The sequence below is a fragment of the Sciurus carolinensis genome, unplaced genomic scaffold, assembly GCF_902686445.1.
Source record: "Sciurus carolinensis unplaced genomic scaffold, mSciCar1.2, whole genome shotgun sequence".
Lineage (NCBI taxonomy): Eukaryota > Metazoa > Chordata > Mammalia > Rodentia > Sciuridae > Sciurus > Sciurus carolinensis.
The window spans coordinates 110,014-129,520 of NW_025920190.1; positions in this window are offsets into that span (position 1 = coordinate 110,014).

The following is a 19,507-nucleotide window of genomic DNA, read 5'->3' on the forward strand; positions in this document are numbered from 1 at the left end:
CCTCACCCACAGCGCACTCTGACTGCCGCCAGGGGTGGCCAGGGGCAGGCCCAGCTCCCGTCTGTGCTGGCCTGGCCGCTGGAGCTGCCTCCTCCTCCTTTCCCTGCCCTGCCCCTCCTCTTCTTGAGGATTCACCTTAGACTCGGTGAAGGTCCCCGCCTGAGTTATGTAAGCCCCCCCTGCGGCTGGACAGATCCCTGTAAAAATACAGCTTGTCAGGTGCTCTCCCCTCCCTCCTGCAGGGCGATTGCCTCACTGCAGAGCTATTTAAAGCCACACCAGCAACCTTACATCACAGGCTCCGTGGCCACGGGGGCCTTGGGGGGCACCTGGGAGGGAGCTGGCCCTGCTTGGCTTCTGCCTCGGCCTGGTTTTGGCTGTGATGCGGGAAAACGCTGCGGGTGCCACAGGAAGGGTTCAGACACAGCTCAGGGCCAAGTTCAGACTCAAGTTTCCATGCTCAGAAGGCCAGTGGGTCTGGGCACCCACCGGTGGTCTGGTGGGGGAGCCGGGTGGGAGTGTTTCTAGAGCAGGTCTGCAGGCCTGTCCTCTGGCTGGAGAAGCAGAAGGAGGAGGCCAGCAGAGCCGAGGTGGCCTGGAGGCAGGTGAGGCCGGCAGCAGGTCCTGGAGCCGGGCCCTGGACCAGGGGTCCTACCAGGAGACACCCACAGTGCCCAGGTGCCGCGCCCAGGAGAGACGGGACCAACCACCAGCACTATCCACAGTGCTTGCTGAACCAGGCAGGGCTCTGCGGAGCTGGGGAGGGGCTGTGCTGGTCCGTGTGTCCTGCCCCTCCCCGTGGCAAGCCGGCCGAGGGCAGCGCTGGGTGCTGGCCAGAGTCCAGAGTCCTGTCTCTCCCTGACTGTGGGACCTGCCCTTGCAAGCTGAGTCCAGGGGCAGAGGCAGTGTGGGAGCCAGCGGGGCACCGGATGTTTATTTGGGTCAGCACTGGGCCCAGAGAGGACAAAGGGTCATACTTGGAGCTGTGGCCCTCTGGGTGCCTGGTGGCCACAGCCAAGTCCCCTGCCCCTGCCCCTGCCCCGGGCCTGACCTGTGAGCTGACTCTGCTGCAGCAGCCTGGAGGGGCTGGGGCAGGGGTGCCCTGCCTCACCTGACCAGAGACCGCCACGCCTGAGTGAAACGCAGTTTAATATCTCACCTCACTTGACGAAGGAGGTCGCACCACAACGGCCAGCGGTACCGCTGTTGCGCTTCCCTGAGCGTCTCATGGGGCTGTGGCCTCTTCCCTTCCTCTCCTGCACCACTCAGCGCTCTGCCCAGACCCGGGCCTCTCTCTCTGGCTCTCCCTCCTGTCTGAGGTCTGGAGAGGTTGTGTCCCCCAAAGCCAGGTCAGCAGACCCGCCTCTCCACTCTCCAGACAGGCAGGGCTGAGAACTCCGGCCTGCCGCCCAGGCTCAGCCCTCTGGCGAGGGGAGGGCTGTGGTGCTCTCAGCCTCCTGGCCTTACACCAAACACTCGTGGAGGCTGGCTGCTGTGTCCAGGAGAACCTCCTGCACTGCTTTCCAAACTGAGCCTAGAACTTGCCCCTTGGAGGGGACAGAGCGCCTGGACCACCAGAGTGGCCAGCCAGGGCCCAGGAGCAGACTCGGGTGGCAGGCACCATGGGGAACTGCCCACTTCCACAAGCAGGTGTGGGAGAGCCCTGGGGAGGAGCCTGAGGACGCAGGTCACAGGAGCAGCAGGACACCAGAGCGTCCAGGCGCGCAGTGCTGAGGTCCCCTGGGTGGGAGAGGCAGGGAACGTCCCTGGACCCCAGCACGACTCAGCAGAGGAACAGACACATCACACAGATACAGACGTGAGGACAGGCAACACACACACAAGGTGTGATGCACAGGCATGTGTGCACACGTGCACATAGACAAACACAGGTGCACACACGCACAGACATGCACACACATAAAGGCTCCATGTGTGCATAGATACATGTATGTGAGATGTAAGCACATACACACATGCGAACTCAGAGACACGTGCACACTCAGATACACACACATGCACACGCAGATACAGACACACACACTCAGATACAGACATACATGCTCACACTCAGATACAGACACATGCACGCCTAGATACAGACACACATGTGCACACTCAGATACACACACATGCACACGCAGATACACACACATGCACACTCAGATACAGACACACATGCTCACACTCAGATACAGACACATGCACACCTAGACGCAGACACACATGTGCACACTCAGATACACACACATACACACACAGATACAGACACACACACTCAGATACAGACATACATGCTCACACTCAGATACAGACACATGCACGCCTAGATACAGACACACATGTGCACACTCAGATACACACACATGCACACGCAGATACAGACACACACACTCAGATACACACACATGCACACGCAGATACAGACACACATGCACTCTCAGATACACACACATGCACACTCAGATACAGACACACATGCACTCTCAGATACAGACACATGTGCCCTCTCAGATACAGACATACTCAGATACAGACATACACGCACACACTCAGATACACACACTCAGATAGAGACACACGTGTACACTCAGATATAGACACACATGCACAGGAGGTGCACACACACAACTCTCACCTGTGCTTCCTGACTCATACCCAGGGGCCCAGGAACAGCCCTCCTGGGGGTGTGCCACACACTGGCCCCCTTCCTGGCTTCTGATGGGTCCTCCAGCAAAGGGAAGCTGGGCTTGGACGTGGCAACTCCAGGGTGAGCTCAGGATGCACCCAGACGCTGCTGGTCCAGAAAGCAAGCCTGTGCTCAGGCAGTGGGGCCTCACCTCAGTGCTGGGCACTAGCCCACAGGCACTTTCTGGCCACCTCTAGGGCAGTGGACTCTACTAGCAGGGCAGTGCTGCCCAGGCCCTGAGCTCAGCAGACCCCACAAGGCCACCGACAGAGCAGCAGACCCCGGGACTGAGCAGAGCGAGGCTCTGCCTCGCTGAGGAATCCAGCGGCTGAGCTCAGGAAGCCTCTGTTCAGCAACAGACTAGCAGTGACTGATGCAGGCAAGAGTCCTCCACAGATCACAGACAGTGATCTGGCCTGCAGGATCTTGACGAACTGGAAACTCACCTAGTTTCAAAGCATCTCCCCAGAAAACAGGAATTAATTGATTTTTAATTAACATAGACCACATGTATTAATTTTCTGTGGCTTCCGGAATAAGTTACCTCAAACTTGGTGGCTTGGAACAACACAAACTTATAATCGCCCTAGATCCTGGAGGACGAAGCCTGACTCAAGTCTCCTGGTATGGGGCACATCCTCCTGGGGGCCTGGGGAGGACCCTTCTCAGTGTGGAGTGCAAGTGCCCTGTCCCATGTCCTGGTCCTCCACCTGAACACAATGACAGGGAGTGAGGTCCAGGAGATTTAGCCCATGGTGGACTCCTTAAGTTCTGAGGCCCTGGTCTCTGGATCCATGGTGGACTCCCTGAGGGCTGAGGCCCTGGGTTGGGTCCATGGTGGGCTCCCTGAGGGCTGAGGTCCTGGGTTGGGTCCATGGTGGGCTCCCTAGGCTGAGGCCCTGGTCTCTGGGTCCCTGGTGGGCTCCCTGAGGCTGAGCCCCTGGTCTCTGGGTCCCTGGTGGGCTCCCTGAGGCTGAGCCCCTGGTCTCTGGGTCCATGGTGGGCTTCCTAGGCTGAGACCCTGGTCTCTGGGTCCCTGGTGGGCTCCCTAGGCTGAGAACCTGGTCTCTGGGTCCCTGGTGGGCTCCCTTGGCTGAAGCCCTGGTCTCTGGGTCCATGGTGGGCTCCCTAGGTTCAGGCCCTGGTCTCTGGGTCCCTGGTGGGCTCCCTGAGGGCTGATGCCCTGGGTTGGGTCCATGGTGGGCACCCTAGGCTGAGGCCCTGGTCTCTGGGTCCATGGTGGGCTCCCTGAGGTTGAGGTCCTGGTCTCTGGGTCCCTGGTGGGCTCCCTGAGGGCTGATGCCCTGGGTTGGGTCCATGGTGGGCTCCCTAGGCTGAGGCCCTGGTTTCTGGGTCCCTGGTGGGCTCCCTAGGCTGAGGCCCTGGTCTCTGGGTCCATGGTGGGCTTCCCTAGACTGAGGCCTGGTCTCTGGGTCCTGGTGGGCTCCCTTGGCTGAAGCCCTGGTCTGTGGGTCCATGGTGGGCTCCCTAGGTTCAGGCCCTGGTCTCTGGGTCCATGGTGGGGTCCCTGAGGTTGAGGTCCTGGTCTCTGGGTCCATGGTGGGCTCCCTGAGGTTGAGGTCCTGGTCTCTGGGTCCCTGGTGGGCTCCCTGAGGGCTGATGCCCTGGGTTGGGTCCCTGGTGGGCACCCTAGGCTGAGGCCCTGGTCTCTGGGTCCATGGTGGGCTCCCTGAGGTTGAGGTCCTGGTCTCTGGGTCCCTGGTGGGCTCCCTGAGGGCTGATGCCCTGGGTTGGGTCCATGGTGGGCTCCCTGAGGGCTGAGGCCCTGGTCTCTGGGTCCCTGGTGGGCTCCCTAGGCTGAGGCCCTGGTCTCTGGGTCCCTGGAGGACTCCCTAGGCTGAGGCCTGGTCTCTTGGTCCATGGTGTGCTCCCTAGGCTGAGGTCCTGGTCTCTGGGTCCATGGTGGGCTCCCTAGGCTGAGACCCTGGTCTCTGGGTCCCTGGTGGGCTCCCTAGGCTGATGCCTCGTCTCTGGGTCCTGGTGGGCTCCCTAGGCTGAGACCCTGGTCTCTGGGTCCATGGTGGGCTCCCTAGGCTGAGGCCTGGTCTCTGGGTCCATGGTGGGCTCCCTAGGCTGAAGCCCTGGTCTCTGGGTCCATGGTGGGCTTCCTAGGCTGAGGCCCTGGTCTCGGGGTCCATGGTGGGCTCCCTAGGCTGAAGCCCTGGTCTCTGGGTCCTGGTGGGCTCCCTAGGCTGAAACCCTGGTCTCTGGGTCCCTGGTGGGCTCCCTAGGCTGAGGCCCTGGTCTCTGGGTCCCTGGTGGGTCCCTAGGCTGAGGCCCTGGTCTCTGGGTCCATGGTGGGCTCCCTAGGCTGAGGCCCTGGTCTCTGGGTCCATGTTGGGCTCCCTAGGCTGAGGTCCTGGTCTCTGGGTCCTGGTGGGCTCCCTAAGCTGAGGCCCTGGTCTCTGGGTCCCTGGTGGGCTCCCTAGGCTGAGGTCCTGGTCTCTGGGTCCTGGTGGGCTCCCTAGGCTGAGGCCCTGGTCTCTGGGTCCCTGGTGTGCTCCCTAGGCTGAGGTCCTGGTCTCTGGGTCCCTGGTGGGCTCCCTAGGCTGAGGCCCTGGTCTCTGGGTCCTGGTGGGCTCCCTAGGCTGAGGCCCTGGTCTCTGGGTCCTGGTGGGCTCCCTAGGCTGAGGCCCTGGTCTCTGGGTCCATGGTGGGCTCCCTAGGCTGAGGCCCTGGTCTCTGGGTCCTGGTGGGCTCCCTAGGCTGAGGCCCTGGTCTCTGGGTCCCTGGTGGGCTCCCTAGGCTGAGGCCCTGGTCTCTGGGTCCTGGTGGGCTCCCTAAGCTGAGGCCCTGGTCTCTGGGTCCCTGGTGGGCTCCCTAGGCTGAGGTCCTGGTCTCTGGGTCCTGGTGGGCTCCCTAGGCTGAGGCCCTGGTCTCTGGGTCCCTGGTGTGCTCCCTAGGCTGAGGTCCTGGTCTCTGGGTCCCTGGTGGGCTCCCTAGGCTGAGGCCCTGGTCTCTGGGTCCTGGTGGGCTCCCTAGGCTGAGGCCCTGGTCTCTGGGTCCATGGTGGGCTCCCTGAGGACTGCTCTTTGCCTGTGCTCCCAGGGCTCTCACCCCGCCCTCTCCCCTCCTAAAGGCACAGTGTCACTGTGAGTTGTACCCTGTCGTGGATCAGTGCTGTTCTGGACAAAGGTGTCCTTGTGGCTTCTGTGCTTGAGCTTTTGCCTGGACGTCTCTTTGGCCTTCTCCACAGGAGCACAAGAGGAGGGCATCCCCAGCCTCTCTGGAGTGCAGGTCTCTGGTCACCAGGTGCAGAGCAGAGGCAGCTCTTGTCCACACAGAGTTCTGGCATCTGGCTGACCTGTTCCACTTTCTGCAGCTTTTCTCACTCCTCTGGCTGCAGCAGACACTTCAAGCCAATTACAGGACTTTAGCTCTCAGCTGACCCCAAGGAGCGCCCGTGCTCTTCTGTGTGGCCTCGACCCATGAGTAAACAAGCCTAGCTGAGGGGACACCATGGCACGAGGACTCAGCCTCCACTCCGAGCTGCCAGGGCAGTGCTCGAAGGCTCCCAGTGACAGGCAGCTCAGCCCTGGCAAGGTGCAGACGGGACCCGAGGGCCCAGGTGGGGTCATGTGGGCAGACTGCAGGGAGGTCAGGACCAGGACCGCAACCAACACCCGAGTCTTCTGACAGCCGCGGTGGCCGTGACCCATGGGGTAGGAGGCTGGGAGGGAGCCAGCTGCTGGGGACGAGGGGCAGGAGGGCTCAGGCCACCAGGGACCCGAGTGTGTGTGTGTGTGTGAATGTGGTGTGGTACGTGTACCTGCATGTGTATGTGTGTGCTGCTGTGTGTGATGTGTATATGTGTGTTCTGCATTGTGTGACAGAGGTGCATAACACATGTGCTCTGTGTTCTGTTGTGTGCCTGTGTGTGCACATGTGTGCACGTTTGCTCTGTGTTATCTGTGTGCACGTGCACTGTGTGTTGTGTGTGGCACATTGTGCTGTATCACAGGTATGCACATGAGCAGTGTGTTACGTGTGTGCACGTGTGCTGTGTTCTGTTGTATGCACCATGTGGTGCTTTGTGTGTGTGCACGTGTGGTGTGCGCTGTGCATCATGTGTGCACGTGTGTTCTGTATTCTGTATGTAAACACGTGGCATGTCGTGTGTGTGGTGCTTTGTGTGTGTGCACGTGTGGTGTGCGCTGTGCATCACGTGCGCACGTGTGTTCTGTATTCTGTACGTAAACGTGTGGCATGTCGCGTGTGTGGTGCCTTGCGTGTGGCACATGTGGTGTGAGAGTCTTGGGAAGGAGAGCCAGAGGAGGGTTGTGCTCCGCTGGTCTGCACCCGTCTGGGGCTGGTGGCAGCCGTGCCAAGGCCAGGCTGCCCGACAGTCCTGAACCCAACCCGAGCTCCCCTCCGGAGGCGGCGTCCCAACCAGGTAGTTGCTACAAAACAGCAGCATCGGCCTTCCTTGGAGAAGCAGGCCAGGACCCGAGTCTACAGCACCTCACGGGTGCCCAGGCACGACGGAAGAGCACGGCTTCCTAGAGAACCAGGAAACAGCACCCGAGTCCCTGCGAGGAGCCCAGGAGCAGCAGATGGTGAGGGAGGGCCTGCAGGAGCTCGGCCAGGGCGGGAGCCGCGCCGAGGCCAGGGCAGTCGCCGCCAAGGGAGGCCGAGGGGCGGCCAGACCAGAGCGGCATGTCCAGCCTCTGCCAGCACCATGCCCTGAAAAGTCCTCTGCCAGCACCACCAACGCCCTGGAAAGAGCGGTGGCCTGGCCCAGCAGTGGACACAGCAGTGGACACAGCAGTGGGCCCAGCAGTGGACACAGCAGTGGGCACAGCAGTGGCACAGCAGTGGGCACAGCAGTGGCACAGCAGTGGCACAGCAGGGGCACAGCAGTGGACACAGCAGTGGGCACAGCAGTGGACACAGCAGTGGACACAGCAGTGGACACAGCAGTGGCACAGCCGTCCGGGGGAAAGATGGAGCCCTGACGGGGAGAAGCGACAAGAGCGCAGGTTCAGGGCGCTGGGAGGACACCAGCACACCCCCTGGCAAGTGGCTGGAGTCCCAGCAGCCTGGACGGCCTGAGAGCAGACGGCTCTGCGGGCGACAGTGGACAGCGTCCCCACACCCTGGAGAAACAGCTAGTCCAGATCTCTGCATTGACAGAACGCTCTTCGAGAATGAAGATGAAATGAGGCCTGGTTAGGTGAGGGGACGACGGAGCGTCCGTCCCCAGCCGCGCTGCCTGCAGAAGGGCCACAGGGCTGCTGCGTCCGAGCCTCAGAGGCTCCCGAGGGCGCTCGGCCTGTGGAAGGACGGAGCGGACGGGAACAGGACCACCTTCCACCAGTAAAACGACCCACCTTCCCCTTAATTTCCTCAAAACACATGTAACTGTACAAACAAGAACGAGGTGTCCCTTCTGGGTGTTTGGTGTGTGTAGATGTGACGTAGTGACCACTGTGACAGGGAAGAGCGAGGCCCTGGCCAGTGGTCCCTGGCTGGGATGTAGTGACCACTGTTACAGGATGAGCGAGGCCCTGACCAGTGGTCCCTGGCTGTGACATAGTGACCACCGTGACAGGGAAGAGCAAGGCCCTGGCCAGTGGTCCCTGGCAGGGAGCTCCGCACTCATACCCAGCACTGCAGAGTCCCCTCCAACGTCGGATCACAGAGGATATGTCCTCAGGCCACAGCAAAACCAAATTAGAGACCAGAGCACCCAGCAAACCACAGATGTTTGGAAATATATAACACACTTCTAAATAACCCACCAATTAAACAAAAACTCTAAAAGGAAATCATAAAATGTTCAAGACCAAATGATACTGAAAATGACCCACTGAAGTAAGCGAAGAGCAGGTAACAGAGCCACAGGAAGAGGCCTTCTAGCACAAGCCTACCAACCAAGAAACGGGCCAGAGGGATTCGCAGCAAGTTCCTCAAGGCCTTCAAAGAAGGACCTACACCATACTCCTCAGATTGTTCCACGATATAGAAAAGGAGGGAACCTTCCAAACTCATTCTATGAGGCTCGAATCACCCTGATACCAAACCCAGACAAAGACACATCAAGGAAAGAGAACTTCAGACCAATATCCCTGTTGAACATAGATGCAAAAATTCTCAATAAAACCATGACAAATCTCATACAAATCTCATATTAAAAGATAGCGCACCACGATCAAGAGGGGTTCATCCCAGGGATGCAAGTTTGGCTCAACATATGGAAACCAATAAACATAATTGATCACATCAATAGACTTAATGATAAGACCCAGATGATTCCCTCAATAGATGCAGAAAAGGCATTTGACAAAATATAGCACCCCTTCATGTTCAAAACACTAGAAAAACTAGGGATATTAGGAACATACCTCAACATTGTAAAAGCTATCTGTGCTAAACCCAAGGCCAACATTCTAAATGGAGAAAAAGTGAAAGTATTCCCTCTAAAAACTGGAACAAGACAGGGATGCCCTCTTTCACCACTTGTATTCGATATCGTCCTTGAAACTCTAGCCAGAGCAATTAGACAAAAGAAATTAAAGGCATATGAATAGGAAAAGAAGAACTCAAACTACCACTATTTGCTGATGATGTGATTCTATATTTAGAAGATCCAAAAAAAATTCCACCAGAAAACTTCTAGAACTAATAAATGATTTGAACAAAGTAGCAGGATATAAAACCAATACCCATAAATCAAAAGCATTAGGAAAACTACCCCATTCACAATAGCCTCCAAAAAAAAAAAAATACTTGAGAATCAATCTAACAAAAGAGGTGAAAGACCCCTACAATGAGAACTACAGAACACTAAAGAAAGAAGTCGAAGATCTTAGAAGATGGAAAAATCTCCCTTGCTCTTGGAGAAGCAGAATTAACACTGTCAAAATGGCCACACTACCAAGTGTTACACAGATTTAATGCAATTCCTATTAAAATCCCAAAGACATTCTTCAGAGAAAGAAAAGCAATCATGAAATTCATTTGGAAAAATAAGAGACCCGGAATGCCAAAGCAATCCTTAGCAAGAAGAGTGAAGCAGGAGGCATCACAAAGCCAGAACTCAAACTATATTACAGAGTTATGGTAATAAAATCAGCATGGTATTGGCACCAAAACAGACATGTTGACCAATGATACATATAGAAGACACAAAGACATGAATATGGTTATCTCATACTAGACAAAGGTGCCAAAAACATTCACTGGAGAAGAGATAGCTTATTTAATAAACAGTGCCGGGAAAAATGGAAACAAAATGAAATTTAAACCTCTGGCTCTCACCCTGCACAAAACTCAACTCAAAGTGGATCAAAAACTTGGGCACAAGATCAGAGACCCTGCACCAATAGAAGAAAAAGTAGGCCCAAATCTTCACCATGTCGGCTTAGGATCTGAGTTCCTTAACAGGACTCCCAAAGCGCAAAAAGTAAAATTAAGAATCAATCAAAGGGATGAATTCAAACTAAAAAGCTTTTCATCAGCAAAGGAAATAATCAACAATGTGAAGAGAGAGCCTACAGAGTGGGAGAAAATCTTTGCCACACACACCTCAGATAGAGCACTAATCTCCAGGATATATAAGGAACTCAAAACCTTAACACCAAAAAACAAAATAACCCAATCAATAAATGGGCAAAGGAACAGACACGTCACAGAAGAAGAAATGCAATCGATCAACAAGCATATGAAAAAATGTTCAACATCTCTAGCAATTAGAGAAATACAAATCAAAACTTTTTAAGATTTCATCTCACCCTAGTCAGAATAGCAATTATCAAGAATACAAGAAACAATAGGTGTTAGCAAGGACGTGGGTTAAAAGGTACACTCGTACATTGCTGGTGGAGTTGCAAATTGATGCAGCCCCTCTGGAAAGCAGTGTGGAGATTCCTCAGAAAACTTGGAATGGAACCACCATCTGACCCAGTTATCCCACTCCTAGGTTCATACCCAAAGGACTTAAAATCAGCATACTACAGTGATGCAGCCACATCAATGTTTATAGCAGCTCCATTCACAATAGCTAAACTATGGAACCAACCTAGATGCCCTTCCACGGATGAATGACTAAAAATAATGTGGTATACATTAACAATGGAATATTACTCAGCCTTAAAGAGGAATGAAATTATGGCATTTGCCTGTAAATGAATGAAGCTGGAGAATATCATGCTAAGCAAAATAAGTCAATCCCCCAAAACCAAAAACTGAATGTTTTCTCTGATATGAGGATGCTAATTCACAATAAGTGGGGGGCTAGGGAAGAATAGAATCACTTTAGGTAGAGGGGAGTGAAGGGAGGGGAGGGGACACGGGGGTAGGAAAGATAGTAGAGTGAATCAGACACTATTACCCTGTGTACATGTATGACTATATGACTGATGGGATTCTACATCATGTACAACCAGAAGAATGAAAAATCATACTCCACTAATCATGATGTTTCAAAGTGCATTCTACTGTCATGTGTGACTAATGAAAACAAACTTTAAAAGGTGGTTTAGAGTTTGTATTAGAAAATACAGAGCTGCCAGATCAGCACCACAAGACAGAGGAAGGGAGAGCGAAGCAAAGTGGAGGGACATAGTCCAGAGGAGCAGAAATCAACGAAATGGAGAGCAATAGTGAAGACCTGCAAAGCCAAACGCCAAATCCGTGAAAAGAGAGAGGCCAAGGGGGAGGTCGTGGGGGGACAACACCCAGCGGTGGTGCAGGGATGAAGCCGGTGGGCCTCAAAGACCCCACAGAGGGCTCCGAGACAGGAAGAGCGGGTGGAGCAGCCCCCGCAGAGCACCTCGTCCCTCCAGTGCAGCAAACACTCTCCTTGAAAGTGCAGGTCTAGCCAGGCGCAGCAGCACCTGTCTGTGATCCCAGCAGCTTGGGAGGCCCAGGTAGGAGGATCGAAAGTTCAAATTCAGCCTCAGCAACTTAGTGAGGCCCTAAGCAACTGAGTGAGACCCTGTCTCAAAATAAAAAAAGAGAAAGGGCTGGGGAAGTAGCTCAGTGGTTAAGTGCCCCTGGGTTCACTTCCTGGTACCAAAAAAAAAGGAATGCAAATCAATTAATTGACCCGAAATGAAATGGTTCTTTATCTATCAGGAATCTCCTTGCCAAAAACCATCACACCAGAAATAAAAAGACCTACAACCCATGCCCAGATGGTTTCAGTATTGAATTTTATAAATAACAAGACTCTAACACAAACTCTTCCAGAAAATCCAGGAGAAAAGAACACCTTCCACCTTATTGTATGAGTCCAACAGAGATTTAATGTCAATTGACACAATTGATAGACATTATTTTAAAAAGAAAGAAAATTTCATAAATATTTTTTCATAAGCTTAGATGTAAAAATCCCTGACAAAATATTAACCAATAATATGTCATGTTTCAGTAAGGGCTGTCCCAGAAATGCAGTCTGTTTCACATTTTTCAAAAAATCAAGGTAGGCCGGGCGTGGTGGCATATGCCTAAAATCCCATCAGTCCAGGTGGCTGAAGCAGGAGGCTGGCAAGTTCAAGGGCAGCCTCAACAACTTAGTGAGGCCCCTGAGATACTTAGAGAGATCCTGTCTCAATATTCAGAATTTAAAAAGGGTTGGGGATATGGCTCAGTGGTAAAGTGCCCTGAGTTCAATTCCTAGTACAAAGAATAATAATAACAGTAATGATAATAATAATAATAATAAACAAATAAAAAACTAATTTGCCACATTAAGGGAACAAAAGAGAAAAAATACTTCAATAGATAGGAAGTCATTGGAAATGCAAGGACCAGTGATGGTCAGAAGCAAAAACCTCCCAGAAAATGAGGACTACAAAGGATTTCCTTAGTCCCTTAAAAGGCGTCTATTGTTGAGTCAATGTTCCACCGTGACGCAGCATTAAGCCCTGCGGGCAGGAGGAGGAAGGGCCCCCACTCCCTCTACCCGGTCACCTGGAGGCCCTGGCCATTGCTATAAGGCAAGAAAAGAAATAAGCAGAGGAAGTTCAGGAAAAAATACTAAAGCTGTCACTATTTGCAGATAATGTGATTGCCAACTTGTAAAAGAACTTCCAGAATTAATAAAAGTTTAGCAGTATTGCAGAATATAATATATATAATATATATACATATTTATTAGGTCAAACAATTTTATATGCTACCAGCAAGCATTTGGAAATTGAAATCTCAAAAACCATGTTCATGATCAGTAGTTCTGAACCTAGGAAATATGTAGGAACAAATATAACACAAGATGTGCAAAATCTCTTTGCTGAAAACTACAGAACTTGCTGAAAAAAATTAACACAGACCCAGTAACCTGAGAGCTGTGTGGTGTTTATGGATTGGAAGATTCAGTTTTGATTAGCAGCTAATACCCTCAAGGGATCTATAAACCCGATGCCATCTCACTCAGAATCTCAGTGGGGATTTGTTTTTGGTTGATATTGACAAGGTGGTTTTAAAATAATTGTGGAAATATAAACAACCTAGAACAGCCAAAGTGACTTTGAAGACAAGGACAAGAGTGGAGAGACCACAGGCTGGTCCAAGGCTTTCCAGAGGGCCAGGACCTGGAGCCAGGGCAGACTGCAGGTGGGCGCAGGCACCTCGCTGTGACACAGCCACACGCTGATGGGTTGCTTTTCTTTGGACAAAGATGCCAAGATAATTCACTGGGGAAAGAACAGTCTTTTCAAAATGGTGCTGGAACGCTTGATATTCGCGTGGTAGGACCTAACCACAGGTGCAAATCAACTCAAATGGGCCTGAGACGCAGACTTAAAGCTAGGTGTGTGAGACTTTATAAAAATATATGGAAGAAGACCCCTCGACCTCTGGGTCAGCCAAGATGCCTAACCCAGGAGGTGTGCTCACACCTAAGGGGACAGAGAGGGAAAACCCACTACCTGCATCTCATCAATCTTCACAAAAAGCGAAGGCTCGTCTGAACAGGGACAGCCCCCGAGTGTGTACCCTGCACGCATACTCACCCCAGACGACGGGACTGGCCACAATCCTGTAAACTAGACTGGACCACCCAGGAGTGCACCAGCCGGCCCTCGGGGGCTCAGAGACTCGTCAATCAAAACTGACCGGCAAGGAGAGGGCTGCACAGCCAGCAGAGTCCCCGCCGGGGCTGGAGGCCCTCCGCCTGGGCAGCTTGGCCCCTGGGAGAGCAGCTTCATGGCTTTCCTAAACACGCACTTGCTGTATGACCCAGAATTTCTGCTCCTTCAGCAATTCTGCTACAAAAGGTAGAAGCGGGGGCTCCGGGCCCACCCGCGACTCACAGCTCCCCGAGACCGTCAGGCCTCAGTCCTCTCACCCTCGCTCCCGCGGCCAGCCAGGAACCAGGGCCAGCAGTTCCCAGGCCTGAAGGGCTCACTCGGGTCCCCAGCACACCGGGCACACAAGGCAGCCTGAGGCTGAGGACAGCAGGACAGTGGGTCCATCCTGACTGTCCAGTAGCTGTAGCAGAGTAAGAGACAGTCACCTCCCGGGTAGGGACGACCTTGCCCGCAGAAACTCCCGGGACCAGGTGGGCTGCAGGTACCCACGGGGCCGGGCCGGGCAGTGTGGTGCCCTGGGCACTGGCTGAGGCTGGGCGGAGGCCCCTGGCCCCCAGAGCAGCCCCCATCACCCAAGCTGCAGCATCCAGCTGGCCCAGCCTCAGCCTCCACAGGTGGCTCCCTGGGTGACGGGAGCCCCGTGGGGGGTCCTGTGTGTCCTGTGATGTCTGCAGGACGGACCTCCTGAAGGCCGGAGAGGACACTGCGGGAGTTTCAGTCCTGGCCACCTTGGTGTGGCGGTCAGGCTGCCTCCTGGGGGCTGGCTCCAGCACCTGCCCAGCTGCTGGCCCCGGCCTGCAGGTCCTGGGAGGTGAATCCACTCCATCTTACTCACACTCCCCTGTCACCAGGGAAGCTGCAGTTCTGGAGTGGGTCCACCCCCGGGGCGGAGGACGGAGCCTGCTGCTGGCCAGGGCCCTGCTTCAAGCCGCCCTCTGTGCCGTGAGAGAGCCTGGTGTCCTGAGCTGGATGCACGTGCTGGGGAGGCAGCAGGTGCTCAGGTGGGTCTCACAGGCAAACACTCCTGCCCGTGGGCCCTCGCCCAGGGGCGGACGTCCTCCTGTGGGCATCTCGGGGTCACTTCAGCTCTGCCTCCTCCCTCTGCTCCCCTGGGGTGGCCAGTGAACAATGGCACCGTGTTGCTCTGAAGGCAGCCTGGGAGCCGTCTGTGCCTCGGGGACCCGGGCTTCCAGCATCATAGTCCCGGCGGGGAAAGGCCCTGGAGGGGAGGGGCAGGGGAGGGCGGCCTCTCCCGGCTGGGTCCTGCTCTTTTCGTGTCGCTAGCCGTCAGACGTTTGTTCACTCACTTTTGAGACGGGGTCCTGCTACCTTGTCCAGCTGGCCTTGAGCCTGGGCGCCTCCCCAGTAGCAGGCGGCACAGGGGCACCCGCGGGTCTGGTGTGACGCGCAGGGAGTTGTGGGCGGGGCCAGGCCCCAGCCAGACCCTCCCGGTCCTCCTCACTGGCCAGGCTCCGCCGTCCTGCGCTGGACGCAGCTGCAGATGGGCCCCTGGCCACTTCGTGTGATAAAGATGTCTTGGAAAGGTCACTCCGCCGGTGGCAGAGGCACCCGACCGGTCAGCCCCCGAGGGAACGGGCTCGGAGGTATGAACACGCGCCTCAGCAGAGCTTCCCGACAGACGCCTGCTGAGCCTTTTCTTAGAGCTTTTGAAGAGAGATCTACCACTGAGGGAGCAGCCATGGAGCAGCCATGGAGCAGGAGGAGAAGCAGCACCTCAGGCCCGTCAGCCGTGCGTGCCAGGTGGGAGAGCGACTGAGGCCCTCCAGCTTCCAGGAGGTTCCGCAGGCGGCTGGCGCACACGGCTTCCTGCGCCTCCCTGGGGCGGGGCCAGCCTGGAGAGCACCCACCCGGTGGGGCAGCGGGCACCCTGGGGTCACCCTCACCGTCCGGGGTCCTACCGGCTCAGCTGGAGCTGTGGGTAGGGGGCGGGCAGGAGACAGACCTGGCCCCGAGTCTTCCCAGCTCAGAGGTCGGCTGTGCAGAGGCAGCTGTGGAGATTCAGGTGCCCAGGCGGATGCTGCTCTGCAGGGACACTCCAGCACAAGGCCAGGGCTCGGCTCTTCTCGGGTTTGCAGTGTGTCCTGTGCTGGCCAGGAGATCGGCTCTCTGTGGGGACTTAAGGCTGTGACAGGGTGCCGTGGACTTGAGCCTGTCCCTCCAGGCAGTGCCTGGGGTCACAACAGGCCCCTCAGTGCCTGTGGAGTCACTAAGGCCAGCCTGGCCGGGCCACAGAGGAGGCGCTGCCCACACTGGCTGCAGATGCCGCGCCCAGAGAGACCGTGCACTTCTTAACTAGAGGCCAGTGCCTGGCCCCGGAGGTCTCAGGGCTGCGATGATTGTGATCGTCGCCTGTGATCTGAACGGGACTCGGCCCAGGGTCTGCGTCTCTGCTGTGCAGAGAGGCCCCACAGAGCTGCGGTCACGTCCACTGTTGATACCTGAGTGGACCAGGGGGTTTGGAAGAGGCTATCCCTGGACCATTGGTCAGCGCACGGAGCCAGCAGCTGGCCAGAGCTGCAAGCATGCTGTCCGAATCGATGGCCCGGAGTGCACAAGCTGGAGCGGGCAACTGGCTGGCGGGCAGCAGCCCGAGTGAGAACATCGGGTCCAGAGACCCCAGAGGACGCATCTTCCACCCCCACCCCCCAAGGTGTGGGCAGGAGGGGGTGAGCCCAGCCCTCCACAGGGTCTGGGGGCTCCCCAGTCAGAGGCAGTGCAGGGGTGACAAAGGTCCTGGGGTGGGGACCCTCAGGCGAGCGGCGGGAGCTGACCCAGAGACCCTGCTGTTCCCTCTGACAGACCCCACCCCACGCCACACCCCCAGTCGCTGGGTGGAACAGAAGCCCTGTGTGCAAACAGAAGTAAGCCCCACGCGGAGCAGCGGGGGCCAGCGCGGGCCTCGGCCGGGCGGTGCTGCTCTCAGGAGGCTCCAGGTCATGGGTTTCTTGTGACTGGGCTCCCATCTTGCAGGAGAGGAGGCCTGAAGGCCAGGTGCAGCCTGGGACCTGAACCCTCTCCAGCTGTCCTTCATGAAGGATTCCTCGCCCACGGACAGAGCCGGCCCTGGGCTCTGAGTCAGGAACAGCCGCACTGAGGAGACCTCAGACGCTGGCCTGCCTCCTCCCGGAGGCTCACGCCCTGTGGCCAGGCGTCCATCCCTGCCCCTCTCCTCCAAGATGCCGAACAGCGGACGTGTTTCCTGGAAAGGCTCTGATGCTCCTGGTGCTGACACTATTGTGGAAACAAAAGGAGGAAGCAACGTCTTACTGTCAGAGTCTGTCTGCATTTTTAGGGCATCTAGGGGTTCTGCAACCCGTGGGGTCTGCCGCACCCACCTGCCCAGTTTCCAAGTCCCCTCAGGAGCCGGTCACCGTGGGGCGTGTGGCCCCTTCCCGTGTCCTCTCAGGGGCTGGTCACCCGTGGGGCGTGTGGCCTCTTCCCGTGTCCTCTCAGGAGCTGGTCACCGTGGGGCGTGTGGCCTCTTCCTGTGCCCACTCAAGGGCCCTTTCTCAGGCATCTGTCTGAGCACCCTTGGGGAGACAGTGGCCCTTTGCCTTCTGCTCAGAGGAGCTGTGCCCCAGGCTCACACTAGCGTGTACGGGTTGTGAACTCCGGGGTGCTGCCCGCAGGGCTGGGCCCAGAGCCCATCAGCGACCAGCCCAGAAACCCTGAGAGAGGCTCGACTGTGAGTTCTCCTCTTAGTATCTTCTTTGGAGGTTTGGCCTCAACAAGTGTTAACAGGTATTTTTCTGTGGGATGTGGGTCTCCCTCTGGGGCCCGTGGTTCAAGTTCACTAGTGGTGACATCACTGAAATGTCTAGGGGCTTGTCCCCTGCTGAGCAAGGACAGAGGCGCTGCTTAGGGGCTGCAGAGCCTCTGGCCTTGGTCAACCGGAGATGCTGTTTTGATGATGTATGTCCTGGATTCTGGGTGAGATTTTGTGCAGGAATATCGAGGTCCTTCTGCCTAAAACAATGTGAGAACTGTGGGCTCAAAGCGACTTCGCTGTTTAGTTGTTGGGAAGATTCGGGTGGAGGGAGCGTGAGGCCCCATCTCTGCCTTCATGCAGATCCCTTTTAAGCACAATGGGGGTGAAGTAAGTAGGTTTAGATAAGTCACATACTGATGGCAAAACCGAGTTGAAAAGAATGTCTTTCCGTGTTGCCTTCACAAAATAAATCATGCTTTTCTGTTCCATTCTATTATTAACCTCAGCATTTTTCAGGTCACAGTTACACAATTCACCCATGATGTTTGTGGGGGTGGCGATGGTGGTGGCAATGATAATGGTGGCGGTGATGATTATGGTTGCACACCTATGCTGCTCAGAAGGTCGACTGTCAGGGGGAGGGTGCTCTGTGGTAACTCTGGGTCAGGGCTCCAGGTGGGGGCATCCTGGGCAGGCAGTCAGGGAGGTAGGACTTGGGTCCATCACTGCCTGTGTGCCTGCTGACCGTCCTCCGGCTGCTCCCCCACTTGCAGTGCGAGATGTTTGGGATAATATCTCTCAACACTGTTCAGTGCAAAATGTCTTAGTCCCGGGATATTCGAATGGAGGCAGGGCCTGAGGGGGAGCCTGGTGGAAGCATTAGGAACCAGGAGTGTCTTCTTCCAGCTCACCTGCACAGCCGGGCGAGCAAGCCTCACAGGGTGAGCCTCAGACGGGAGGTGGGGACGGGCCCTGGAGGCCGTGCCCTATGCAACCTTCGCAGTGAAAACATCATGTTTTCAGGAACCTTGGCCACGACCTGGGTCATACTTGTTAAAACCTTTGTTGAGACCTCTGCTTCTCTCCTGCTACTCCCTGGCCAAGGCTGCCCTTGGCTTCCCTGCTTCTGTCTAGGGGCTCTGCTGTGCTCTTCCAGAACCCATGCACCAACAAGTCCTGACAATACACATGCTGCCCAGACAGTGGGGATTATCAAGTTGCTCTTGCAGCTGGCGTCTGTGTGAACAGAGGACCCTTCCTGGCCCCAGCAAGGCTGGTGTGGACTCCATGCTTCTGGAGATCTGCAAGCCCATCTTCATGGGAAGACTATTGGCCACCAAGAGGTGACTAGAGTGGCTGACCCCGGGCCCACACAGCAGCTGATTTTAGAGGCCAGCAGCTCCAAGGTGGCTCCCTTACCTACCAGACCTGACGCTGATCTCATTTGTTGCATCTGGCTTTTATTTATCTTAGAACTGGGATGCTGCACTTGTCTCTGGTTCTAAACACGATCCCTGCAGAAAACTACTGGGTTCCCAAATTATGGGGCGCTTGGGTACTGACGACAGGGCTGTAAGTCTGCAGTTCTGCTGTGGGACCAGGCGTGACTGCGAGTCACACAGTGCACCTGGCTTGCCGAGAGACTGGCCTGTGCCTGTGCCCAGAGGCGAGAGCGACTCTCTGGTTGTGATCATGCTGTGGGATGCAGGCGGGGCTCCTTGGGAGGAGAGAGCCGCGGGGTGGGGCTCCGAGCTTGTCTCCCCACCACCGCTCCTGGTGTGGCTTTGCTCTGGGGGCTTGCCGGGGAGGGGTGCGGTTTCTGGCCACCCCCAGGCCGCACCTGGCGGGTCCCACCAGGAGCTGCAGTGCGCACCCAGGCCGGCGCACCCAGCACCTCCATTTCAAGACCTCCTTGGGGGTCTCTGACTGAGAACCCCTCATTGGGCAGAGGCGGACACTGGAGACCCCACACTCTGACTCAGAGCCCCCTCCCCAGGTCCAGGTACCTAAATCGTAGGAGAGATTTGTCCAAGG